Genomic DNA, 27786 nt, shown 5'->3' with positions numbered 1-27786 from the left:
AACTCCACCGGGGAAGGTGCCAGACAGGAGTTCTCCTGGTAGTTTTTACATTGCTCCGGTAGGCACCTGAAAGGCACCACAAAAGTTGTTCTACCTGCTTTCTGGGCTGAGATGGGGAACAGCTGAATTTTGGACTCGGCTGGTGACAAAATGTTCCAAACACACCCCCTGCACAACTCCACCGGGGAAGGTGCCAGACAGGAGTTCTGTTGGAAGTTTTTACATTGCTCTGGTAGGCATCTGAAAGACACCACAAAAGTTGTTCTACCTGCTTTCTGGGCTGAGCTGGGGAACCGCTGAATTTTGGACTCGGCTGGTGACAAAATGTTCCAAACACACCCCATGCACAACTCCACCGGGGAAGGTGCCAGACAGGAGTTCTCTTAGTAGTTTTTACACTACATTGGTAGGCAGCTGAAAGGCACCACAAAAGTTGTTCTACCTGCTTTCTGGGCTGAGATGGGGAACCGCTGAATTTTGGACTCGGCTGGTGACAAAATGTTCCAAACACACCCCATGCACAACTCCACCGGGGAAGGTGCCAGACAGGAGTTCTCTTAGTAGTTTTTACTCTACCTTGGTAGGCAGCTGAAAGACACCACAAAAGTTGTTTTACCTGCTTTCTGGGCTGAGATGGGGAACCGCTGAATTTTGGACTCGGCAGGTGACAAAATTTTAATAAATACACCCCATGCACAACTCCACTAGCGAAGGTGCCAGGGACGAATTCTGTTGGTAGTTTTTACATTGCTCCGGTAGGCATCAAAAAGACACCACAAAAGTTGTTCTTCCTGCTTTCTGGGCTGAGATGGGGAACCGCTGAATTTTGGACTCGGCTGGTGACAAAATGTTCCAAACACACCCCATGCACAACTCCACCGGGGAAGTTGCCAGACAGGAGTTCTCCTGGTAGTTTTTACACTACCTTGGTACGCACCTGAAAGACACCACAAAAGTTGTTTTACCTGCTTTCTAGGCTGAGATGGGGAACAGCTGAATTTTGGACTCGGCTGGTGACAAAATGTTCCAAACACACCCCATGCACAACTCCACCGGGGAAGGTGCCAGACAAGAGTTCTCTTGATAGTTTTTACACTACCTTGGTAGGCATTTGAAAGGCACCACAAAAGTTGTTCTACCTGCTTTCTGGGCTGAGATGGGGAACAGCTGAATTTTGGACTCGGCTGGTGACAAAATTTTAATAAATACACCCCATGCACAACTCCACTAGCGAAGGAGCCAGGAACGAATTCTGTTGGTAGTTTTTACATTGCTCCGGTAGGCATCAAAAAGACACTACAAAAGTTGTTCTACCTGCTTTCTGGGCTGAGATGGGGAACCGCTGAATTTTGGACTCGGCTGGTGACGAAATGTTCCAAACACAGCCCATGCACAACTCCACCGGGGAAGGTGCCAGAAACGAGTTCTCTTAGTAGTTTTTACACTACCTTGGTAGGCAGCTGAAAGGCACCACAAAAGTTGTTCTACCTGCTTTCTGGGCTGAGATGGGGAACAGCTGAATTTTGGACTCGGCTGGTGACAAAATTTTAATAAATACACCCCATGCACAACTCCACTAGCGAAGGTGCCAGGAACGAATTCTGTTGGTAGTTTTTACATTGCTCCGGTAGGCACCTGAAAGACACCACAAAAGTTGTTTTACCTGCTTTCTGGGCTGAGATGGGGAACCGCTGAATTTTGGACTCGGCTGGTGACAAAATGTTCCAAACACACCCCATGCACAACTCCACCGGGGAAGGTGCCAGAAAGGAGTTCTCCTGGTAGTTTTTACACTACCTTGGTAGGCACCTGAAAGACACCACAAAAGTTTTTTCTTCCTGCTTTCTGGGCTGAGACGGGGAACAGCTGAATTTTGGACTCGGCTGGTGACAAAATGTTCCAAACACACCCCATGCACAACTCCACCGGGGAAGGTGCCAGACAAGAGTTCTCTTGATAGTTTTTACACTACCTTGGTAGGCATTTGAAAGGCACCACAAAAGTTGTTCTACCTGCTTTCTGGGCTGAGATGGGGAACAGCTGAATTTTGGACTCGGCTGGTGACAAAATGTTCCAAACACACCCCATGCACAACTGCACCGGGGAAGGTGCCAGACAGGAGTTCTCCTGGTAGTTTTTACATTGCTCCGGTAGGCACCTGAAAGGCACCACAAAAGTTGTTCTACCTGCTTTCTGGGCTGAGATGGGGAACAGCTGAATTTTGGACTCGGCTGGTGACAAAATGTTCCAAACACACCCCCTGCACAACTCCACCGGGGAAGGTGCCAGACAGGAGTTCTCCTGGTAGTTTTTACATTGCTCTGGTAGGCATCTGAAAGACACCACAAAAGTTGTTCTACCTGCTTTCTGGGCTGAGATGGGGAACCGCTGAATTTTGGACTCGGCTGGTGACAAAATGTTCCAAACACACCCCATGCACAACTCCACCGGGGAAGGTGCCAGACAGGAGTTCTCTTAGTAGTTTTTACACTACATTGGTAGGCAGCTGAAAGGCACCACAAAAGTTGTTCTACCTGCTTTCTGGGCTGAGATGGGGAACCGCTGAATTTTGGAATCGGCCGGTGACAAAATGTTCCAAACACACCCCATGCACAACTCCACCGGGGAAGGTGCCAGACAGGAGTTCTCTTAGTAGTTTTTACACTACCTTGGTAGGCAGCTGAAAGGCACCACAAAAGTTGTTTTACCTGCTTTCTGGGCTGAGATGGGGAACAGCTGAATTTTGGACTCGGCTGGTGACAAAATGTTCCAAACACACCCCATGCACAACTCCACCGGGGAAGGTGCCAGAAAGGAGTTCTCCTGGTAGTTTTTACACTACCTTGGTAGGCACCTGAAAGACACCACAAAAGTTTTTTCTTCCTGCTTTCTGGGCTGAGACGGGGAACAGCTGAATTTTGGACTCGGCTGGTGACAAAATGTTCCAAACACACCCCATGCACAACTCCACCGGGGAAGGTGCCAGACAAGAGTTCTCTTGATAGTTTTTACACTACCTTGGTAGGCATTTGAAAGGCACCACAAAAGTTGTTCTACCTGCTTTCTGGGCTGAGATGGGGAACAGCTGAATTTTGGACTCGGCTGGTGACAAAATTTTAATAAATACACCCCCTGCACAACTGCACCGGGGAATGTGCCAGACAAGAGTTCTGTTGGAAGTTTTTATACTACCTTGGTAGGCACCTGAAAGACACCACAAAAGTTGTTCTACCTGCTTTCTGGGCTGAGATGGGGAACCGCTGAATTTTGGAGTCGGCCGGTGACAAAATTTTAATAAATACACCCCATGCACAACTCCACCGGGGAAGGTGCCAGAAACAAATTCTGTTGGTAGTTTTTACATTGCTCCGGTAGGCATCAAAAAGACACTACAAAAGTTGTTCTACCTGCTTTCTGGGCTGAGATGGGGAACCGCTGAATTTTGGACTCGGCTGGTGACAAAATGTTCCAAACACACCCCATGCACAACTCCACCGGGGAAGGTGCCAGACAAGAGTTCTGTTGGAAGTTTTTACACTACCTTGGTAGGCATCTGAAAGACACCACAAAAGTTGTTCTACCTGCTTTCTGGGCTGAGATGGGGAACAGCTGAATTTTGGAGTCGGCTGGTGACAAAATGTTCCAAACACACCCCCTGCACAACTCCACCGGGGAAGGTGCCAGACAGGAGTTCTCCTGGTAGTTTTTACATTGCTCTGGTAGGCATCTGAAAGACACCACAAAAGTTGTTCTACCTGCTTTCTGGGCTGAGCTGGGGAACCGCTGAATTTTGGACTCGGCTGGTGACAAAATGTTCCAAACACACCCCATGCACAATTCCACCGGGGAAGGTGCCAGAAAGGAGTTCTCCTGGTAGTTTTTACACTACCTTGGTAGGCACCTGAAAGACACCACAAAAGTTTTTTCTTCCTGCTTTCTGGGCTGAGACGGGGAACGGCTGAATTTTGGACTCGGCTGGTGACAAAATGTTCCAAACACACCCCATGCACAACTCCACCGGGGAAGGTGCCAGACAAGAGTTCTCTTGATAGTTTTTACACTACCTTGGTAGGCATTTGAAAGGCACCACAAAAGTTGTTCTACCTGCTTTCTGGGCTGAGATGGGGAACAGCTGAATTTTGGACTCGGCTGGTGACAAAATTTTAATAAATACACCCCATGCACAACTCCACTAGCGAAGGTGCCAGGAAGGAATTTTGTTGGTAGTTTTTACATTGCTCCGGTAGGCATCAAAAAGACACCACAAAAGTTGTTCTACCTGCTTTCTGGGCTGAGATGGGGAACCGCTGAATTTTGGACTCGGCTGGTGACAAAATGTTCCAAACACACCCCCTGCACAACTCCACCGGGGAAGGTGCCAGACAGGAGTTCTCTTAATAGTTTTTACACTACCTTGGTAGGCATCTGAAAGACACCACAAAAGTTGTTCTACCTGCTTTCTGGGCTGAGATGGGGAACCGCTGAATTTTGGACTCGGCTGGTGACAAAATGTTCCAAACACACCCCCTGCACAACTCCACCGGGGAATGTGCCAGAAAGGAGTTCTCTTAGTAGTTTTTACAATACCTTGGTAGGCACCTGAAAGACACCACAAAAGTTGTTCTACCTGCTTTCTGGGCTGAGATGGGGAACTGCTGAATTTTGGACTCGGCTGGTGACAAAATTTTAATAAACACACCCCATGCACAACTCCACCGGGGAAGGTGCCAGAAAGGAGTTCTCTTAGTAGTTTTTACACTACCTTGGTAGGCACCTGAAAGACACCACAAAAGTTGTTTTACCTGCTTTCTGGGCTGAGATGGGGAACAGCTGAATTTTGGACTCGGCTGGTGACAAAATGTTCAAAACACACCCCATGCACAACTCCACCGGGGAAGGTGCCAGACAAGAGTTCTCTTGATAGTTTTTACACTACCTTGGTAGGCATCTGAAAGACACCACAAAAGTTGTTCTACCTGCGTTCTGGGCTGAGATGGGGAACCGCTGAATTTTGGAGTCGGCCGGTGACAAAATTTTAATAAATACACCCCATGCACAACTCCACTAGCGAAGGTGCCAGGAAGGAATTCTGTTGGTAGTTTTTACATTGCTCCGGTAGGCATCAAAAAGACACTACAAAAGTTGTTCTACCTGCTTTCTGGGCTGAGATGGGGAACCGCTGAATTTTGGACTCGGCTGGTGACAAAATGTTCCAAACACACCCCATGCACAACTGCACCGGGGAAGGTGCCAGACAGGAGTTCTCCTGGTAGTTTTTACATTGCTCCGGTAGGCACCTGAAAGGCACCACAAAAGTTGTTCTACCTGCTTTCTGGGCTGAGATGGGGAACAGCTGAATTTTGGACTCGGCTGGTGACAAAATGTTCCAAACACACCCCCTGCACAACTCCACCGGGGAAGGTGCCAGACAGGAGTTCTGTTGGAAGTTTTTACATTGCTCTGGTAGGCATCTGAAAGACACCACAAAAGTTGTTCTACCTGCTTTCTGGGCTGAGCTGGGGAACCGCTGAATTTTGGACTCGGCTGGTGACAAAATGTTCCAAACACACCCCATGCACAACTCCACCGGGGAAGGTGCCAGACAGGAGTTCTCTTAGTAGTTTTTACACTACATTGGTAGGCAGCTGAAAGGCACCACAAAAGTTGTTCTACCTGCTTTCTGGGCTGAGATGGGGAACCGCTGAATTTTGGACTCGGCTGGTGACAAAATGTTCCAAACACACCCCATGCACAACTCCACCGGGGAAGGTGCCAGACAGGAGTTCTCTTAGTAGTTTTTACTCTACCTTGGTAGGCAGCTGAAAGACACCACAAAAGTTGTTTTACCTGCTTTCTGGGCTGAGATGGGGAACCGCTGAATTTTGGACTCGGCAGGTGACAAAATTTTAATAAATACACCCCATGCACAACTCCACTAGCGAAGGTGCCAGGGACGAATTCTGTTGGTAGTTTTTACATTGCTCCGGTAGGCATCAAAAAGACACCACAAAAGTTGTTCTTCCTGCTTTCTGGGCTGAGATGGGGAACCGCTGAATTTTGGACTCGGCTGGTGACAAAATGTTCCAAACACACCCCATGCACAACTCCACCGGGGAAGTTGCCAGACAGGAGTTCTCCTGGTAGTTTTTACACTACCTTGGTACGCACCTGAAAGACACCACAAAAGTTGTTTTACCTGCTTTCTAGGCTGAGATGGGGAACAGCTGAATTTTGGACTCGGCTGGTGACAAAATGTTCCAAACACACCCCATGCACAACTCCACCGGGGAAGGTGCCAGACAAGAGTTCTCTTGATAGTTTTTACACTACCTTGGTAGGCATTTGAAAGGCACCACAAAAGTTGTTCTACCTGCTTTCTGGGCTGAGATGGGGAACAGCTGAATTTTGGACTCGGCTGGTGACAAAATTTTAATAAATACACCCCATGCACAACTCCACTAGCGAAGGAGCCAGGAACGAATTCTGTTGGTAGTTTTTACATTGCTCCGGTAGGCATCAAAAAGACACTACAAAAGTTGTTCTACCTGCTTTCTGGGCTGAGATGGGGAACCGCTGAATTTTGGACTCGGCTGGTGACGAAATGTTCCAAACACAGCCCATGCACAACTCCACCGGGGAAGGTGCCAGAAACGAGTTCTCTTAGTAGTTTTTACACTACCTTGGTAGGCAGCTGAAAGGCACCACAAAAGTTGTTCTACCTGCTTTCTGGGCTGAGATGGGGAACAGCTGAATTTTGGACTCGGCTGGTGACAAAATTTTAATAAATACACCCCATGCACAACTCCACTAGCGAAGGTGCCAGGAACGAATTCTGTTGGTAGTTTTTACATTGCTCCGGTAGGCACCTGAAAGACACCACAAAAGTTGTTTTACCTGCTTTCTGGGCTGAGATGGGGAACCGCTGAATTTTGGACTCGGCTGGTGACAAAATGTTCCAAACACACCCCATGCACAACTCCACCGGGGAAGGTGCCAGAAAGGAGTTCTCCTGGTAGTTTTTACACTACCTTGGTAGGCACCTGAAAGACACCACAAAAGTTTTTTCTTCCTGCTTTCTGGGCTGAGACGGGGAACAGCTGAATTTTGGACTCGGCTGGTGACAAAATGTTCCAAACACACCCCATGCACAACTCCACCGGGGAAGGTGCCAGACAAGAGTTCTCTTGATAGTTTTTACACTACCTTGGTAGGCATTTGAAAGGCACCACAAAAGTTGTTCTACCTGCTTTCTGGGCTGAGATGGGGAACAGCTGAATTTTGGACTCGGCTGGTGACAAAATGTTCCAAACACACCCCATGCACAACTGCACCGGGGAAGGTGCCAGACAGGAGTTCTCCTGGTAGTTTTTACATTGCTCCGGTAGGCACCTGAAAGGCACCACAAAAGTTGTTCTACCTGCTTTCTGGGCTGAGATGGGGAACAGCTGAATTTTGGACTCGGCTGGTGACAAAATGTTCCAAACACACCCCCTGCACAACTCCACCGGGGAAGGTGCCAGACAGGAGTTCTGTTGGAAGTTTTTACATTGCTCTGGTAGGCATCTGAAAGACACCACAAAAGTTGTTCTACCTGCTTTCTGGGCTGAGATGGGGAACCGCTGAATTTTGGACTCGGCTGGTGACAAAATGTTCCAAACACACCCCATGCACAACTCCACCGGGGAAGGTGCCAGACAGGAGTTCTCTTAGTAGTTTTTACACTACATTGGTAGGCAGCTGAAAGGCACCACAAAAGTTGTTCTACCTGCTTTCTGGGCTGAGATGGGGAACCGCTGAATTTTGGACTCGGCTGGTGACAAAATGTTCCAAACACACCCCCTGCACAACTCCACCGGGGAAGGTGCCAGACAGGAGTTCTCTTAGTAGTTTTTACTCTACCTTGGTAGGCAGCTGAAAGACACCACAAAAGTTGTTTTACCTGCTTTCTGGGCTGAGATGGGGAACCGCTGAATTTTGGACTCGGCAGGTGACAAAATTTTAATAAATACACCCCATGCACAACTCCACTAGCGAAGGTGCCAGGGACGAATTCTGTTGGTAGTTTTTACATTGCTCCGGTAGGCATCAAAAAGACACCACAAAAGTTGTTCTTCCTGCTTTCTGGGCTGAGATGGGGAACCGCTGAATTTTGGACTCGGCTGGTGACAAAATGTTCCAAACACACCCCCTGCACAACTCCACCGGGGAAGTTGCCAGACAGGAGTTCTCCTGGTAGTTTTTACACTACCTTGGTACGCACCTGAAAGACACCACAAAAGTTGTTTTACCTGCTTTCTAGGCTGAGATGGGGAACAGCTGAATTTTGGACTCGGCTGGTGACAAAATGTTCCAAACACACCCCATGCACAACTCCACCGGGGAAGGTGCCAGACAAGAGTTCTCTTGATAGTTTTTACACTACCTTGGTAGGCATTTGAAAGGCACCACAAAAGTTGTTCTACCTGCTTTCTGGGCTGAGATGGGGAACAGCTGAATTTTGGAGTCGGCTGGTGACAAAATTTTAATAAATACACCCCATGCACAACTCCACTAGCGAAGGAGCCAGGAACGAATTCTGTTGGTAGTTTTTACATTGCTCCGGTAGGCATCAAAAAGACACTACAAAAGTTGTTCTACCTGCTTTCTGGGCTGAGATGGGGAACCGCTGAATTTTGGACTCGGCTGGTGACGAAATGTTCCAAACACACCCCATGCACAACTCCACCGGGGAAGGTGCCAGACAAGAGTTCTCTTGATAGTTTTTACACTACCTTGGTAGGCAGCTGAAAGGCACCACAAAAGTTGTTCTACCTGCTTTCTGGGCTGAGATGGGGAACAGCTGAATTTTGGACTCGGCTGGTGACAAAATTTTAATAAATACACCCCATGCACAACTCCACTAGCGAAGGTGCCAGGAAGGAATTTTGTTGGTAGTTTTTACATTGCTCCGGTAGGCATCAAAAAGACACCACAAAAGTTGTTCTACCTGCTTTCTGGGCTGAGATGGGGAACCGCTGAATTTTGGACTCGGCTGGTGACAAAATGTTCCAAACACACCCCCTGCACAACTCCACCGGGGAAGGTGCCAGACAGGAGTTCTCTTAATAGTTTTTACACTACCTTGGTAGGCATCTGAAAGACACCACAAAAGTTGTTCTACCTGCTCTCTGGGCTGAGATGGGGAACAGCTGAATTTTGGACTCGGCTGGTGACAAAATGTTCCAAACACACCCCCTGCACAACTCCACCGGGGAATGTGCCAGAAAGGAGTTCTCTTAGTAGTTTTTACAATACCTTGGTACGCACCTGAAAGACACCACAAAAGTTGTTTTACCTGGATTCTGGGCTGAGATGGGGAACTGCTGAATTTTGGACTCGGCTGGTGACAAAATGTTCCAAACACACCCCATGCACAACTCCACCGGGGAAGGTGCCAGAAAGGAGTTCTCCTGGTAGTTTTTACACTACCTTGGTAGGCAGCTGAAAGACACCACAAAAGTTGTTTTACCTGCTTTCTGGGCTGAGATGGGGAACCGCTGAATTTTGGACTCGGCTGGTGACAAAATTTTAATAAATACACCCCATGCACAACTCCACTAGCGAAGGTGCCAGGAACGAATTCTGTTGGTAGTTTTTACATTGCTCCGGTAGGCACCTGAAAGACACCACAAAAGTTGTTTTACCTGCTTTCTGGGCTGAGATGGGGAACCGCTGAATTTTGGAGTCGGCTGGTGACAAAATGTTCCAAACACACCCCCTGCACAACTCCACCGGGGAAGGTGCCAGACTGGAGTTCTCCTGGTAGTTTTTACACTACCTTGGTAGGCATCTGAAAGACACCACAAAAGTTGTTCTACCTGCTTTCTGGGCTGAGATGGGGAACCGCTGAATTTTGGACTCGGCTGGTGACAAAATGTTCCAAACACACCCCATGCACAACTCCACCGGGGAAGGTGCCAGACAGGAGTTCTCTTAGTAGTTTTTACACTACATTGGTAGGCAGCTGAAAGGCACCACAAAAGTTGTTCTACCTGCTTTCTGGGCTGAGATGGGGAACCGCTGAATTTTGGAGTCGGCTGGTGACAAAATGTTCCAAACACACCCCATGCACAACTCCACCGGGGAAGGTGCCAGAAAGGAGTTCTCCTGGTAGTTTTTACACTACCTTGGTAGGCACCTGAAAGACACCACAAAAGTTTTTTCTTCCTGCTTTCTGGGCTGAGACGGGGAACAGCTGAATTTTGGACTCGGCTGGTGACAAAATGTTCCAAACACACCCCATGCACAACTCCACCGGGGAAGGTGCCAGACAAGAGTTCTCTTGATAGTTTTTACACTACCTTGGTAGGCATTTGAAAGGCACCACAAAAGTTGTTCTACCTGCTTTCTGGGCTGAGATGGGGAACAGCTGAATTTTGGACTCGGCTGGTGACAAAATTTTAATAAATACACCCCCTGCACAACTGCACCGGGGAATGTGCCAGACAAGAGTTCTGTTGGAAGTTTTTATACTACCTTGGTAGGCACCTGAAAGACACCACAAAAGTTGTTCTACCTGCTTTCTGGGCTGAGATGGGGAACCGCTGAATTTTGGAGTCGGCCGGTGACAAAATTTTAATAAATACACCCCATGCACAACTCCACCGGGGAAGGTGCCAGAAACGAATTCTGTTGGTAGTTTTTACATTGCTCTGGTAGGCATCAAAAAGACACTACAAAAGTTGTTCTACCTGCTTTCTGGGCTGAGATGGGGAACCGCTGAATTTTGGACTCGGCTGGTGACAAAATGTTCCAAACACACCCCATGCACAACTCCACCAGGGAAGGTGCCAGACAGGAGTTCTCCTGGTAGTTTTTACATTGCTCCGGTAGGCACCTGAAAGGCACCACAAAAGTTGTTCTACCTGCTTTCTGGGCTGAGATGGGGAACAGCTGAATTTTGGACTCGGCTGGTGACAAAATGTTCCAAACACACCCCCTGCACAACTCCACCGGGGAAGGTGCCAGACAGGAGTTCTGTTGGAAGTTTTTACATTGCTCTGGTAGGCATCTGAAAGACACCACAAAAGTTGTTCTACCTGCTTTCTGGGCTGAGATGGGGAACCGCTGAATTTTGGACTCGGCTGGTGACAAAATGTTCCAAACACACCCCATGCACAACTCCACCGGGGAAGGTGCCAGACAGGAGTTCTCTTAGTAGTTTTTACACTACATTGGTAGGCAGCTGAAAGGCACCACAAAAGTTGTTCTACCTGCTTTCTGGGCTGAGATGGGGAACAGCTGAATTTTGGAGTCGGCTGGTGACAAAATGTTCCAAACACACCCCATGCACAACTCCACCGGGGAAGGTGCCAGAAAGGAGTTCTCCTGGTAGTTTTTACACTACCTTGGTAGGCACCTGAAAGACACCACAAAAGTTGTTTTACCTGCTTTCTGGGCTCAGATGGGGAACCGCTGAATTTTGGACTCGGCTGGTGAAAAAATTTTAATAAATACACCCCAGGCACAACTCCACCGGGGAAGGTGCCAGACAAGGGTTCTCTTGATAGTTTTTACACTACCTTGGTAGGCATTTGAAAGGCACCACAAAAGTTGTTCTACCTGCTTTCTGGGCTGAGATGGGGAACAGCTGAATTTTGGACTCGGCTGGTGACAAAATGTTCCAAACACACCCCCTGCACAACTCCAACGGGGAAGGTGCCAGACAGGAGTTCTCCTGGTAGTTTTTACATTGCTCTGGTAGGCATCTGAAAGACACCACAAAAGTTGTTCTACCTGCTTTCTGGGCTGAGCTGGGGAACCGCTGAATTTTGGACTCGGCTGGTGACAAAATGTTCCAAACACACCCCATGCACAATTCCACCGGGGAAGGTGCCAGAAAGGAGTTCTCCTGGTAGTTTTTACACTACCTTGGTAGGCACCTGAAAGACACCACAAAAGTTTTTTGTTCCTGCTTTCTGGGCTGAGACGGGGAACCGCTGAATTTTGGGCTCGGCTGGTGACAAAATGTTCCAAACACACCCCATGCACAACTCCACCGGGGAAGGTGCCAGACAAGAGTTCTCTTGATAGTTTTTACACTACCTTGGTAGGCATTTGAAAGGCACCACAAAAGTTGTTCTACCTGCTTTCTGGGCTGAGATGGGGAACAGCTGAATTTTGGAGTCGGCTGGTGACAAAATTTTAATAAATACACCCCATGCACAACTCCACTAGCGAAGGTGCCAGGAAGGAATTTTGTTGGTAGTTTTTACATTGCTCCGGTAGGCATCAAAAAGACACCACAAAAGTTGTTCTACCTGCTTTCTGGGCTGAGATGGGGAACAGCTGAATTTTGGACTCGGCTGGTGACAAAATGTTCCAAACACACCCCCTGCACAACTCCACCGGGGAAGGTGCCAGACAGGAGTTCTCTTAATAGTTTTTACACTACCTTGGTAGGCATCTGAAAGACACCACAAAAGTTGTTCTACCTGCTTTCTGGGCTGAGATGGGGAACAGCTGAATTTTGGACTCGGCTGGTGACAAAATGTTCCAAACACACCCCCTGCACAACTCCACCGGGGAATGTGCCAGAAAGGAGTTCTCTTAGTAGTTTTTACAATACCTTGGTAGGCACCTGAAAGACACCACAAAAGTTGTTTTACCTGGATTCTGGGCTGAGATGGGGAACTGCTGAATTTTGGACTCGGCTGGTGACAAAATGTTCCAAACACACCCCATGCACAACTCCACCGGGGAAGGTGCCAGAAAGGAGTTCTCTTAGTAGTTTTTACACTACCTTGGTAGGCACCTGAAAGACACCACAAAAGTTGTTTTACCTGCTTTCTGGGCTGAGATGGGGAACAGCTGAATTTTGGACTCGGCTGGTGACAAAATGTTCCAAACACACCCCATGCACAACTCCACCGGGGAAGGTGCCAGACAGTTCTCTTGATAGTTTTTACACTACCTTGGTAGGCATCTGAAAGACACCACAAAAGTTGTTCTACCTGCTTTCTGGGCTGAGATGGGGAACCGCTGAATTTTGGACTCGGCTGGTGACAAAATGTTCCAAACACACCCCATGCACAACTCCACCGGGGAAGGTGCCAGACAGGAGTTCTCTTAGTAGTTTTTACACTACATTGGTAGGCAGCTGAAAGGCACCACAAAAGTTGTTCTACCTGCTTTCTGGGCTGAGCTGGGGAACAGCTGAATTTTGGAGTCGGCTGGTGACAAAATGTTCCAAACACACCCCATGCACAACTCCACCGGGGAAGGTGCCAGAAAGGAGTTCTCCTGGTAGTTTTTACACTACCTTGGTAGGCACCTGAAAGACACCACAAAAGTTGTTTTACCTGCTTTCTGGGCTGAGATGGGGAACCGCTGAATTTTGGACTCGGCTGGTGACAAAATTTTAATAAATACACCCCAGGCACAACTCCACCGGGGAAGGTGCCAGACAAGAGTTCTCTTGATAGTTTTTACACTACCTTGGTAGGCATTTGAAAGGCACCACAAAAGTTGTTCTACCTGCTTTCTGGGCTGAGATGGGGAACCGCTGAATTTTGGACTCGGCTGGTGACAAAATGTTCCAAATACACCCCATGCACAACTCCACTAGCGAAGGTGCCAGGAACGAATTCTGTTGGTAGTTTTTACATTGCTCCGGTAGGCATCAAAAAGACACCACAATAGTTGTTCTACCTGATCTCTGGGCTGAGATGGGGAACAGCTGAATTTTGGAGTCGGCCGGTGACAAAATGTTCCAAACACATCCCATGCACAACTCCACTAGCGAAGGTGCCAGAGAGGAGTTCTCCTGGTAGTTTTTACATTGCTCCTGTAGGCAGCTGAAAGGCACCACAAAAGTTGTTCTACCTGCTTTCTGGGCTGAGATGGGGAACCGCTGAATTTTGGAGTCGGCTGGTGACAAAATGTTCCAAACACACCCCATGCACAACTCCACCGGGGAAGGTGCCAGACAGGAGTTCTCTTAATAGTTTTTACACTACCTTGGTAGGCACCTGAAAGGCACCACAAAAGTTGTTCTACCTGCTTTCTGGGCTGAGATGGGGAACAGCTGAATTTTGGACTCGGCTGGTGACAAAATTTTAATAAATACACCCCATGCACAACTCCACTAGCGAAGGTGCCAAGAACGAATTCTGTTGGTAGTTTTTACATTGCTCCGGTAGGCATCTGAAAGACACCACAAAAGTTGTTCTACCTGCTTTCTGGGCTGAGATGGGGAACCGCTGAATTTTGGACTCGGCCGGTGACAAAATGTTCCAAACACACCCCATGCACAACTCCACCGGGGAAGGTGCCAGAAAGGAGTTCTCCTGGTAGTTTTTACACTACCTTGGTAGGCATTTGAAAGACACCACAAAAGTTGTTTTACCTGCTTTCTGGGCTGAGATGGGGAACAGCTGAATTTTGGACTCGGCTGGTGACAAAATGTTCCAAACACACCCCATGCACAACTCCACCAGGGAAGGTCCAGACAAGAGTTCTCCTGGTAGTTTTTACACTACCTTGGTAGGCACCTGAAAGACACCACAAAAGTTTTTTCTTCCTGCTTTCTGGGCTGAGATGGGGAACCGCTGAATTTTGGACTCGGCCGGAGACAAAATGTTCCAAACACACCCCATGCACAACTCCACCGGGGAAGGTGCCAGACAGGAGTTCTCTTGATAGTTTTTACACTACCTTGGTAGGCATTTGAAAGGCACCACAAAAGTTGTTTTACCTGCTTTCTGGGCTGAGATGGGGAACAGCTGAATTTTGGACTCGGCTGGTGACAAAATTTTAATAAATACACCCCATGCACAACTCCACCGGGGAAGGTGCCAGACAAGAGTTCTCTTGATAGTTTTTACACTACCTTGGTAGGCAGCTGAAAGGCACCACAAAAGTTGTTCTACCTGCTTTCTGGGCTGAGATGGGGAACCGCTGAATTTTGGACTCGGCCGGTGACAAAATTTTAATAAATACACCCCATGCACAACTCCACCGGGGAAGGTGCCAGGAAGGAATTCTCTTGGTAGTTTTTACATTGCTCCGGTAGGCATCAAAAAGACACCACAAAAGTTGTTCTACCTGCTCTCTGGGCTGAGATGGGGAACAGCTGAATTTTGGAGTCGGCCGGTGACAAAATGTTCCAAACACACCCCATGCACAACTCCACCGGGGAAGGTGCCAGAGAGGAGTTCTCCTGGTAGTTTTTACATTGCTCCGGTAGGCATCTGAAAGACACCACAAAAGTTGTTCTACCTGCTTTCTGGGCTGAGATGGGGAACCGCTGAATTTTGGACTCGGCCGGTGACAAAATGTTCCAAACACACCCCATGCAGAACTCCACCGGGGAAGGTGCCAGACAGGAGTTCTCCTGGTAGTTTTTACATTGCTCCGGTAGGCACCTGAAAGGCACCACAAAAGTTGTTCTACCTGCTTTCTGGGCTGAGATGGGGAACCGCTGAATTTTGGACTCGGCCGGTGAAAAAATGTTCCAAACACACCCCATGCACAACTCCACCGGGGAAGGTGCCAGACAAGAGTTCTGTTGGAAGTTTTTACACTACCTTGGTAGGCATCTGAAAGACACCACAAAAGTTGTTCTACCTGCTTTCTGGGCTGAGATGGGGAACAGCTGAATTTTGGAGTCGGCTGGTGACAAAATGTTCCAAACACACCCCCTGCACAACTCCACCGGGGAAGGTGCCAGACAGGAGTTCTCCTGGTAGTTTTTACATTGCTCTGGTAGGCATCTGAAAGACACCACAAAAGTTGTTCTACCTGCTTTCTGGGCTGAGCTGGGGAACAGCTGAATTTTGGACTCGGCTGGTGACAAAATGTTCCAAACACACCCCATGCACAATTCCACCGGGGAAGGTGCCAGAAAGGAGTTCTCCTGGTAGTTTTTACACTACCTTGGTAGGCACCTGAAAGACACCACAAAAGTTTTTTCTTCCTGATTTCTGGGCTGAGACGGGGAACAGCTGAATTTTGGACTCGGCTGGTGACAAAATGTTCCAAACACACCCCATGCACAACTCCACCGGGGAAGGTGCCAGACAGGAGTTCTCTTAATAGTTTTTACACTACATTGGTAGGCAGTTGAAAGGCACCACAAAAGTTGTTCTACCTGCTTTCTGGGCTGAGATGGGGAACAGCTGAATTTTGGACTCGGCTGGTGACAAAATGTTCCAAACACACCCCCTGCACAACTCCACCGGGGAATGTGCCAGACAAGAGTTCTGTTGGCAGTTTTTACACTACCATGGTAGGCACCTGAAAGACACCACAAAAGTTGTTCTACCTGCTTTCTGGGCTGAGATGGGGAACTGCTGAATTTTGGACTCGGCTGGTGACAAAATGTTCCAAACACACCCCATGCACAACTCCACCGGGGAAGGTGCCAGAAAGGAGTTCTCTTAGTAGTTTTTACACTACCTTGGTAGGCACCTGAAAGACACCACAAAAGTTGTTTTACCTGCTTTCTGGGCTGAGATGGGGAACAGCTGAATTTTGGACTCGGCTGGTGACAAAATGTTCCAAACACACCCCATGCACAACTCCACCGGGGAAGGTGCCAGACAAGAGTTCTCTTGATAGTTTTTACACTACCTTGGTAGGCATCTGAAAGACACCACAAAAGTTGTTCTACCTGCTTTCTGGGCTGAGATGGGGAACAGCTGAATTTTGGAGTCGGCCGGTGACAAAATTTTAATAAATACACCCCATGCACAACTCCACTAGCGAAGGTGCCAGGAAGGAATTCTGTTGGTAGTTTTTACATTGCTCCGGTAGGCATCAAAAAGACACTACAAAAGTTGTTCTACCTGCTTTCTGGGCTGAGATGGGGAACCGCTGAATTTTGGACTCGGCTGGTGACAAAATGTTCCAAACACACCCCATGCACAACTCCACCGGGGAAGGTGCCAGACAGGAGTTCTCCTGGTAGTTTTTACATTGCTCCGGTAGGCACCTGAAAGGCACCACAAAAGTTGTTCTACCTGCTTTCTGGGCTGAGATGGGGAACAGCTGAATTTTGGACTCGGCTGGTGACAAAATGTTCCAAACACACCCCGTGCACAACTCCACCGGGGAAGGTGCCAGACAGGAGTTCTGTTGGAAGTTTTTACATTGCTCTGGTAGGCATCTGAAAGACACCACAAAAGTTGTTCTACCTGCTTTCTGGGCTGAGATGGGGAACAGCTGAATTTTGGACTCGGCTGGTGACAAAATGTTCCAAACACACCCCCTGCACAACTCCACCGGGGAAGGTGCCAGACAGGAGTTCTCTTAGTAGTTTTTACACTACATTGGTAGGCAGCTGAAAGGCACCACAAAAGTTGTTCTACCTGCTTTCTGGGCTGAGATGGGGAACAGCTGAATTTTGGAGTCGGCTGGTGACAAAATGTTCCAAACACACCCCATGCACAACTCCACCGGGGAAGGTGCCAGAAAGGAGTTCTCCTGGTAGTTTTTACACTACCTTGGTAGGCACCTGAAAGACACCACAAAAGTTGTTTTACCTGCTTTCTGGGCTCAGATGGGGAACCGCTGAATTTTGGACTCGGCTGGTGAAAAAATTTTAATAAATACACCCCAGGCACAACTCCACCGGGGAAGGTGCCAGACAAGAGTTCTCTTGATAGTTTTTACACTACCTTGGTAGGCATTTGAAAGGCACCACAAAAGTTGTTCTACCTGCTTTCTGGGCTGAGATGGGGAACAGCTGAATTTTGGACTCGGCTGGTGACAAAATGTTCCAAATACACCCCATGCACAACTCCACTAGCGAAGGTGCCAGGAAGGAATTCTCTTGGTAGTTTTTACATTGCTACTGTAGGCATCAAAAAGACACCACAATAGTCGTTCTACCTGATCTCTGGGCTGAGATGGGGAACAGCTGAATTTTGGACTCGGCCGGTGACAAAATTTTAATAAATACACCCCATGCACAACTCCACTAGCGAAGGTGCCAAGAACGAATTCTGTTGGTAGTTTTTACATTGCTCCGGTAGGCATCTGAAAGACACCACAAAAGTTGTTCTACCTGCTTTCTGGGCTGAGATGGGGAACCGCTGAATTTTGGAGTCGGCCGGTGACAAAATGTTCCAAACACACCCCATGCACAACTCCACCGGGGAAGGTGCCAGAAAGGAGTTCTCCTGGTAGTTTTTACACTACCTTGGTAGGCATTTGAAAGACACCACAAAAGTTGTTTTACCTGCTTTCTGGGCTGAGATGGGGAACAGCTGAATTTTGGACTCGGCTGGTGACGAAATGTTCCAAACACACCCCCTGCACAACTCCACCAGGGAAGGTCCAGACAAGAGTTCTCCTGGTAGTTTTTACACAACCTTGGTAGGCACCTGAAAGACACCACAAAAGTTGTTCTACCTGCTTTCTGGGCTGAGATGGGGAACAGCTGAATTTTGGACTCGGCTGGTGACAAAATTTTAATAAATACACCCCATGCACAACTCCACTAGCGAAGGTGCCAAGAACGAATTCTGTTGGTAGTTTTTACATTGCTCCGGTAGGCATCTGAAAGACACCACAAAAGTTGTTCTACCTGCTTTCTGGGCTGAGATGGGGAACCGCTGAATTTTGGAGTCGGCCGGTGACAAAATGTTCCAAACACACCCCATGCACAACTCCACCGGGGAAGGTGCCAGAAAGGAGTTCTCCTGGTAGTTTTTACACTACCTTGGTAGGCATTTGAAAGACACCACAAAAGTTGTTTTACCTGCTTTCTGGGCTGAGATGGGGAACAGCTGAATTTTGGACTCGGCTGGTGACGAAATGTTCCAAACACACCCCCTGCACAACTCCACCAGGGAAGGTCCAGACAAGAGTTCTCCTGGTAGTTTTTACACTACCTTGGTAGGCACCTGAAAGACACCACAAAAGTTTTTTCTTCCTGCTTTCTGGGCTGAGATGGGGAACCGCTGAATTTTGGACTCGGCCGGAGACAAAATGTTCCAAACACACCCCATGCACAACTCCACCGGGGAAGGTGCCAGACAGGAGTTCTCTTGATAGTTTTTACACTACCTTGGTAGGCATTTGAAAGGCACCACAAAAGTTGTTTTACCTGCTTTCTGGGCTCAGATGGGGAACAGCTGAATTTTGGACTCGGCTGGTGACAAAATTTTAATAAATACACCCCATGCACAACTCCACCGGGGAAGGTGCCAGACAAGAGTTCTCTTGATAGTTTTTACACTACCTTGGTAGGCAGCTGAAAGGCACCACAAAAGTTGTTCTACCTGCTTTCTGGGCTGAGATGGGGAACCGCTGAATTTTGGAGTCGGCCGGTGACAAAATTTTAATAAATACACCCCATGCACAACTCCACTAGCCAAGGTGCCAGGAAGGAATTCTCTTGGTAGTTTTTACATTGCTCCGGTAGGCATCAAAAAGACACCACAAAAGTTGTTCTACCTGCTCTCTGGGCTGAGATGGGGAACAGCTGAATTTTGGAGTCGGCCGGTGACAAAATGTTCCAAACACACCCCATGCACAACTCCACCGGGGAAGGTGCCAGAGAGGAGTTCTCCTGGTAGTTTTTACATTGCTCCGGTAGGCATCTGAAAGACACCACAAAAGTTGTTCTACCTGCTTTCTGGGCTGAGATGGGGAACCGCTGAATTTTGGACTCGGCCGGTGACAAAATGTTCCAAACACACCCCATGCACAACTCCACCGGGGAAGGTGCCAGACAGGAGTTCTCCTGGTAGTTTTTACATTGCTCCGGTAGGCACCTGAAAGGCACCACAAAAGTTGTTCTACCTGCTTTCTGGGCTGAGATGGGGAACCGCTGAATTTTGGACTCGGCTGGTGACAAAATGTTCCAAACACACCCCCTGCACAACTCCACCGGGGAAGGTGCCAGACAAGAGTTCTGTTGGAAGTTTTTACACTACCTTGGTAGGCATCTGAAAGACACCACAAAAGTTGTTCTACCTGCTTTCTGGGCTGAGATGGGGAACAGCTGAATTTTGGAGTCGGCTGGTGACAAAATGTTCCAAACACACCCCCTGCACAACTCCACCGGGGAAGGTGCCAGACAGGAGTTCTCCTGGTAGTTTTTACATTGCTCTGGTAGGCATCTGAAAGACACCACAAAAGTTGTTCTACCTGCTTTCTGGGCTGAGCTGGGGAACCGCTGAATTTTGGACTCGGCTGGTGACAAAATGTTCCAAACACACCCCATGCACAATTCCACCGGGGAAGGTGCCAGAAAGGAGTTCTCCTGGTAGTTTTTACACTACCTTGGTAGGCACCTGAAAGACACCACAAAAGTTTTTTCTTCCTGCTTTCTGGGCTGAGACGGGGAACAGCTGAATTTTGGACTCGGCTGGTGACAAAATGTTCCAAACACACCCCATGCACAACTCCACCGGGGAAGGTGCCAGACAAGAGTTCTCTTGATAGTTTTTACACTACCTTGGTAGGCATTTGAAAGGCACCACAAAAGTTGTTCTACCTGCTTTCTGGGCTGAGATGGGGAACAGCTGAATTTTGGACTCGGCTGGTGACAAAATTTTTAATAAATACACCCCATGCACAACTACACTAGCGAAGGTGCCAGGAAGGAATTTTGTTGGTAGTTTTTACATTGCTCCGGTAGGCATCAAAAAGACACCACAAAAGTTGTTCTACCTGCTCTCTGGGCTGAGATGGGGAACAGCTGAATTTTGGAGTCGGCCGGTGACAAAATGTTCCAAACACACCCCATGCACAACTCCACCGGGGAAGGTGCCAGAGAGGAGTTCTCCTGGTAGTTTTTACATTGCTCCGGTAGGCATCTGAAAGACACCACAAAAGTTGTTCTACCTGCTTTCTGGGCTGAGATGGGGAACCGCTGAATTTTGGACTCGGCCGGTGACAAAATGTTCCAAACACACCCCATGCACAACTCCACCGGGGAAGGTGCCAGACAGGAGTTCTCCTGGTAGTTTTTACATTGCTCCGGTAGGCACCTGAAAGGCACCACAAAAGTTGTTCTACCTGCTTTCTGGGCTGAGATGGGGAACCGCTGAATTTTGGACTCGGCCGGCGACAAAATGTTCCAAACACACCCCCTGCACAACTCCACCGGGGAAGGTGCCAGACAAGAGTTCTGTTGGAAGTTTTTACACTACCTTGGTAGGCATCTGAAAGACACCACAAAAGTTGTTCTACCTGCTTTCTGGGCTGAGATGGGGAACAGCTGAATTTTGGAGTCGGCTGGTGACAAAATGTTCCAAACACACCCCCTGCACAACTCCACCGGGGAAGGTGCCAGACAGGAGTTCTCCTGGTAGTTTTTACATTGCTCTGGTAGGCATCTGAAAGACACCACAAAAGTTGTTCTACCTGCTTTCTGGGCTGAGCTGGGGAACCGCTGAATTTTGGACTCGGCTGGTGACAAAATGTTCCAAACACACCCCATGCACAATTCCACCGGGGAAGGTGCCAGAAAGGAGTTCTCCTGGTAGTTTTTACACTACCTTGGTAGGCACCTGAAAGACACCACAAAAGTTTTTTCTTCCTGCTTTCTGGGCTGAGACGGGGAACAGCTGAATTTTGGACTCGGCTGGTGACAAAATGTTCCAAACACACCCCATGCACAACTCCACCGGGGAAGGTGCCAGACAAGAGTTCTCTTGATAGTTTTTACACTACCTTGGTAGGCATTTGAAAGGCACCACAAAAGTTGTTCTACCTGCTTTCTGGGCTGAGATGGGGAACAGCTGAATTTTGGACTCGGCTGGTGACAAAATTTTTAATAAATACACCCCATGCACAACTCCACCGGGGAAGGTGCCAGGAAGGAATTTTGTTGGTAGTTTTTACATTGCTCTGGTAGGCATCAAAAAGACACTACAAAAGTTGTTCTACCTGCTTTCTGGGCTGAGATGGGGAACCGCTGAATTTTGGACTCGGCTGGTGACAAAATGTTCCAAACACACCCCATGCACAACTCCACCGGGGAAGGTGCCAGACAGGAGTTCTCCTGGTAGTTTTTACATTGCTCCGGTAGGCACCTGAAAGGCACCACAAAAGTTGTTCTACCTGCTTTCTGGGCTGAGATGGGGAACAGCTGAATTTTGGACTCGGCTGGTGACAAAATTTTAATAAATACACCCCATGCACAACTCCACTAGCGAAGGTTCCAGGAACGAATTCTGTTGGTAGTTTTTACATTGCTCCGGTAGGCATCAAAAAGACACTACAAAAGTTGTTCTACCTGCTTTCTGGAGTGAGATGGGGAACCGCTGAATTTTGGACTCTGCTGGTGACAAAATGTTCCAAACACACCCCATGCACAACTCCACCGGGGAAGGTGCCAGGAACGAATTCTGTTGGTAGTTTTTACATTGCTCCGGTAGGCATCTGAAAGACACCACAAAAGTTGTTCTACCTGCTTTCTGGGCTGAGATGGGGAACCGCTGAATTTTGGACTCGGCTGGTGACAAAATGTTCCAAACACACCCCATGCACAACTCCACCGGGGAAGGTGCCAGAAACGAGTTCTCCTGGTAGTTTTTACATTGCTCCAGTAGGCATCTGAAAGACACCACAAAAGTTGTTCTACCTGCTTTCTGGGCTGAGATGGGGAACCGCTGAATTTTGGACTCGGCTGGTGACAAAATGTTCCAAACACACCCCATGCACAACTCCACCGGGGAAGGTGCCAGGAACGAGTTCTGTTGGAAGTTTTTACACTACCTTGGTAGGCACCTGAAAGACACCACAAAAGTTGTTTTACCTGCTTTCTGGGCTGAGATGGGGAACCGATGACTTTTGGACTCGGCCGGTGACAAAATGTTCCAAACACACCCCCTGCACAACTCCACCGGGGAATGTGCCAGACAAGAGTTCTGTTGGCAGTTTTTACACTACCTTGGTAGGCACCTGAAAGACACCACAAAAGTTGTTTTACCTGGATTCTGGGCTGAGATGGGGAACAGCTGAATTTTGGACTCGGCTGGTGACAAAATGTTCCAAACACACCCCCTGCACAACTCAACCGGGGAAGGTGCCAGAAAGGAGTTCTCTTAGTAGTTTTTACACTACCTTGGTAGGCACCTGAAAGACACCACAAAAGTTGTTTTACCTGCTTTCTGGGCTGAGATGGGGAACCGCTGAATTTTGGACTCGGCTGGTGACAAAATGTTCCAAACACACCCCATGCACAACTCCACCGGGGAAGGTGCCAGAAACGAGTTCTCCTGGTAGTTTTTACATTGCTCCGGTAGGCATCTGAAAGACACCACAAAAGTTGTTCTACCTGCTTTCTGGGCTGAGATGGGGAACCGCTGAATTTTGGAGTCGGCCGGTGACAAAATGTTCCAAACACACCCCATGCACAACTCCACCGGGGAAGGTGCCAGGAACGAGTTCTGTTGGAAGTTTTTACACTACCTTGGTAGGCACCTGAAAGACACCACAAAAGTTGTTTTACCTGCTTTCTGGGCTGAGATGGGGAACCGATGACTTTTGGAGTCGGCCGGTGACAAAATGTTCCAAACACACCCCATGCACAACTCCACCGGGGAAGGTGCCAGACTGGAGTTCTCTTAATAGTTTTTACACTACCTTGGTAGGCATCTGAAAGACACCACAAAAGTTGTTCTACCTGCTTTCTGGGCTGAGATGGGGAACAGCTGAATTTTGGAGTCGGCTGGTGACAAAATGTTCCAAACACACCCCCTGCACAACTCCACCGGGGAAGGTGCCAGAAAGGAGTTCTCCTGGTAGTTTTTACACTACCTTGGTAGGCACCTGAAAGACACCACACAAGTTGTTCTACCTGCTTTCTGGGCTGAGATGGGGAACCGCTGAATTTTGGACTCGGCCGGTGAAAAAATGTTCCAAACACACCCCATGCACAACTCCACCGGGGAAGGTGCCAGGGACGAGTTCTCCTGGTAGTTTTTACATTGCTCCGGTAGGCATCTGAAAGACACCACAAAAGTTGTTCTACCTGCTTTCTGGGCTGAGATGGGGAACCGCTGACTTTTGGACTTGGCTGGTGACGAAATGTTCCAAACACACCCCATGCACAACTCCACCGGGGAATGTGCCAGACAAGAGTTCTGTTGGAAGTTTTTACACTACCTTGGTAGGCACCTGAAAGACACCACAAAAGTTGTTTTACCTGCTTTCTGGGCTGAGATGGGGAACCGCTGAATTTTGGAGTCGGCCGGTGACAAAATGTTCCAAACACACCCCATGCACAATTCCACCGGTGAAGGTGCCAGACAGGAGTTCTCTTAGTAGTTTTTACACTACCTTGGTAGGCATCTGAAAGACACCACAAAAGTTGTTCTACCTGCTTTCTGGGCTGAGATGGGGAACCGCTGAATTTTGGACTCGGCTGGTGACAAAATGTTCCAAACACACCCCATGCACAACTCCACCAGGGAAGGTCCAGACAAGAGTTCTCCTGGTAGTTTTTACACTACCTTGGTAGGCACCTGAAAGACACCACAAAAGTTGTTTTACCTGCTTTCTGGGCTGAGATGGGGAACAGCTGAATTTTGGACTCGGCTGGTGACAAAATTTTAATAAATACACCCCATGCACAACTCCTCTAGCGAAGGTGCCAGGAACGAATTCTGTTGGTAGTTTTTACATTGCTCCGGTAGGCATCAAAAAGACACTACAAAAGTTGTTCTACCTGCTTTCTGGGCTGAGATGGGGAACAGCTGAATTTTGGAGTCGGCTGGTGACAAAATGTTCCAAACACACCCCCTGCACAACTCCACCGGGGAAGGTGCCAGACAGGAGTTCTGTTGTTAGTTTTTACACTACCTTGGTAGGCACCTGAAAGACACCACAAAAGTTGTTCTACCTGCTTTCTGGGCTGAGATGGGGAACCGCTGAATTTTGGACTCGGCTGGTGACAAAATGTTCCAAACACACCCCATGCACAACTCCACCGGGGAAGGTGCCAGGAACGAGTTCTGTTGGAAGTTTTTACACTACCTTGGTAGGCACCTGAAAGGCACCACAAAAGTTGTTCTACCTGCTTTCTGGGCTGAGATGGGGAACCGCTGAATTTTGGACTCGGCCGGTGACAAAATGTTCCAAACACACCCCCTGCACAACTCCACCGGGGAAGGTGCCAGACAGGAGTTCTCCTGGTAGTTTTTACACTACCTTGGTAGGCACCTGAAAGACACCACAAAAGTTGTTTTACCTGCTTTCTGGGCTGAGATGGGGAACCGCTGAATTTTGGACTCGGCCGGTGAAAAAATGTTCCAAACACACCCCATGCACAACTCCACCGGGGAAGGTGCCAGACAGGAGTTCTCCTGGTAGTTTTTACATTGCTCCGGTAGGCATCTGAAAGATACCACAAAAGTTGTTCTACCTGCTTTCTGGGCTGAGATGGGGAACCGCTGACTTTTGGACTTGGCTGGTGACGAAATGTTCCAAACACACCCCCTGCACAACTCCACCGGGGAATGTGCCAGACAAGAGTTCTGTTGGAAGTTTTTACACTACCTTGGTAGGCACCTGAAAGACACCACAAAAGTTGTTTTACCTGCTTTCTGGGCTGAGATGGGGAACCGCTGAATTTTGGACTCGGCCGGTGACAAAATGTTCCAAACACACCCCATGCACAATTCCACCGGTGAAGGTGCCAGACAGGAGTTCTCTTAATAGTTTTTACACTACCTTGGTAGGCATCTGAAAGACACCACAAAAGTTGTTCTACCTGCTTTCTGGGCTGAGCTGGGGAACCGCTGAATTTTGGACTCAGCTGGTGACAAAATGTTCCAAACACACCCCATGCACAACTCCACCGGGGAAGGTGCCAGACAAGAGTTCTCTTGATAGTTTTTACACTACCTTGGTAGGCATCAAAAAGACACCACAAAAGTTGTTCTACCTGCTTTCTGGGCTGAGATGGGGAACAGCTGAATTTTGGACTCGGCTGGTGACGAAATGTTCCAAACACACCCCCTGCACAACTCCACCGGGGAAGGTCCAGACAAGAGTTCTCCTGGTAGTTTTTACACTACCTTGGTAGGCACCTGAAAGACACCACAAAAGTTGTTTTACCTGCTTTCTGGGCTGAGATGGGGAACAGCTGAATTTTGGACTCGGCTGGTGACAAAATTTTAATAAATACACCCCATGCACAACTCCACTAGCGAAGGTGCCAGGAAGGAATTCTGTTGGTAGTTTTTACATTGCTCCGGTAGGCATCTGAAAGACACCACAAAAGTTGTTCTACCTGCTTTCTGGGCTGAGATGGGGAACAGCTGAATTTTGGAGTCGGCTGGTGACAAAATGTTCCAAACACACCCCCTGCACAACTCCACCGGGGAAGGTGCCAGACAGGAGTTCTGTTGGTAGTTTTTACACTACCTTGGTAGGCATTTGAAAGGCACCACAAAAGTTGTTCTACCTGCTTTCTGGGCTGAGATGGGGAACCGCTGAATTTTGGCCTCGGCTGGTGACAAAATGTTCCAAACACACCCCATGCACAACTCCACCGGGGAAGGTGCCAGGAATGAGTTCTGTTGGAAGTTTTTACACTACCTTGGTAGGCATCAAAAGGACACCACAAAAGTTGTTCTACCTGCTTTCTGGGATGAGATGGGGAACCGATGGCTTTTGGAGTCGGCCGGTGACAAAATGTTCCAAACACACCCCATGCACAACTCCACCGGGGAAGATGCCAGACTGGAGTTCTCTTAATAGTTTTTACACTACCTTGGTAGGCATCTGAAAGACACCACAAAAGTTGTTCTACCTGCTTTCTGGGCTGAGATGGGGAACCGCTGAATTTTGGAGTCGGCTGGTGACAAAATGTTCCAAACACACCCCCTGCACAACTCCACCGGGGAAGGTGCCAGAAAGGAGTTCTCCTGGTAGTTTTTACACTACCTTGGTAGGCATCTGAAAGACACCACAAAAGTTGTTCTACCTGCTTTCTGGGCTGAGATGGGGAACCGCTGAATTTTGGAGTCGGCCGGTGACAAAATGTTCCAAACACACCCCATGCACAACTCCACCGGGGAAGGTGCCAGACAGGAGTTCTGTTGGTAGTATTTACACTACCTTGGTAGGCAGCTGAAAGGCACCACAAAAGTTGTTCTACCTGCTTTCTGGGCTGAGATGGGGAACAGCTGAATTTTGGACTCGGCTGGTGACAAAATTTTAATAAATACACCCCATGCACAACTCCTCTAGCGAAGGTGCCAGGGACGAGTTCTGTTGGTAGTTTTTACATTGCTCCGGTAGGCATCAAAAGGACACCACAAAAGTTGTTCTACCTGATTTCTGGGCTGAGATGGGGAACCGCTGAATTTTGGACTCGGCCGGTGACAAAATGTTCCAAACACAGCCCCTGCACAACTCCACCGGGGAAGGTGCCAGACAGGAGTTCTCTTAGTAGTTTTTACACTACCTTCGTAGGCATCTGAAAGACACCACAAAAGTTGTTCTACCTGCTTTCTGGGCTGAGATGGGGAACCGCTGAATTTTGGACTCGGCTGGTGACAAAATGTTCCAAACACACCCCATGCACAACTCCACCGGGGAATGTGCCAGACAAGAGATCTCTTGATAGTTTTTACAGTACCTTGGTAGGCAGCTGAAAGACAACACAAAAGTTGTTTTACCTGCTTTCTGGGCTGAGATGGGGAACAGCTGAATTTTGGAATCGGCTGGTGACAAAATGTTCCAAACACACCCCCTGCACAACTCCACCGGGGAAGGTGCCAGACAAGAGTTCTGTTGGTAGTTTTTACACTACCTTGGTAGGCACCTGAAAGACACCAC

The sequence above is a fragment of the Falco cherrug genome, chromosome 5 (assembly GCF_023634085.1).
Source record: "Falco cherrug isolate bFalChe1 chromosome 5, bFalChe1.pri, whole genome shotgun sequence".
NCBI lineage: Eukaryota > Metazoa > Chordata > Aves > Falconiformes > Falconidae > Falco > Falco cherrug.
The sequence above is the reverse complement of the archived record's forward strand: the minus strand, read 5'-3'. Positions refer to the sequence as shown.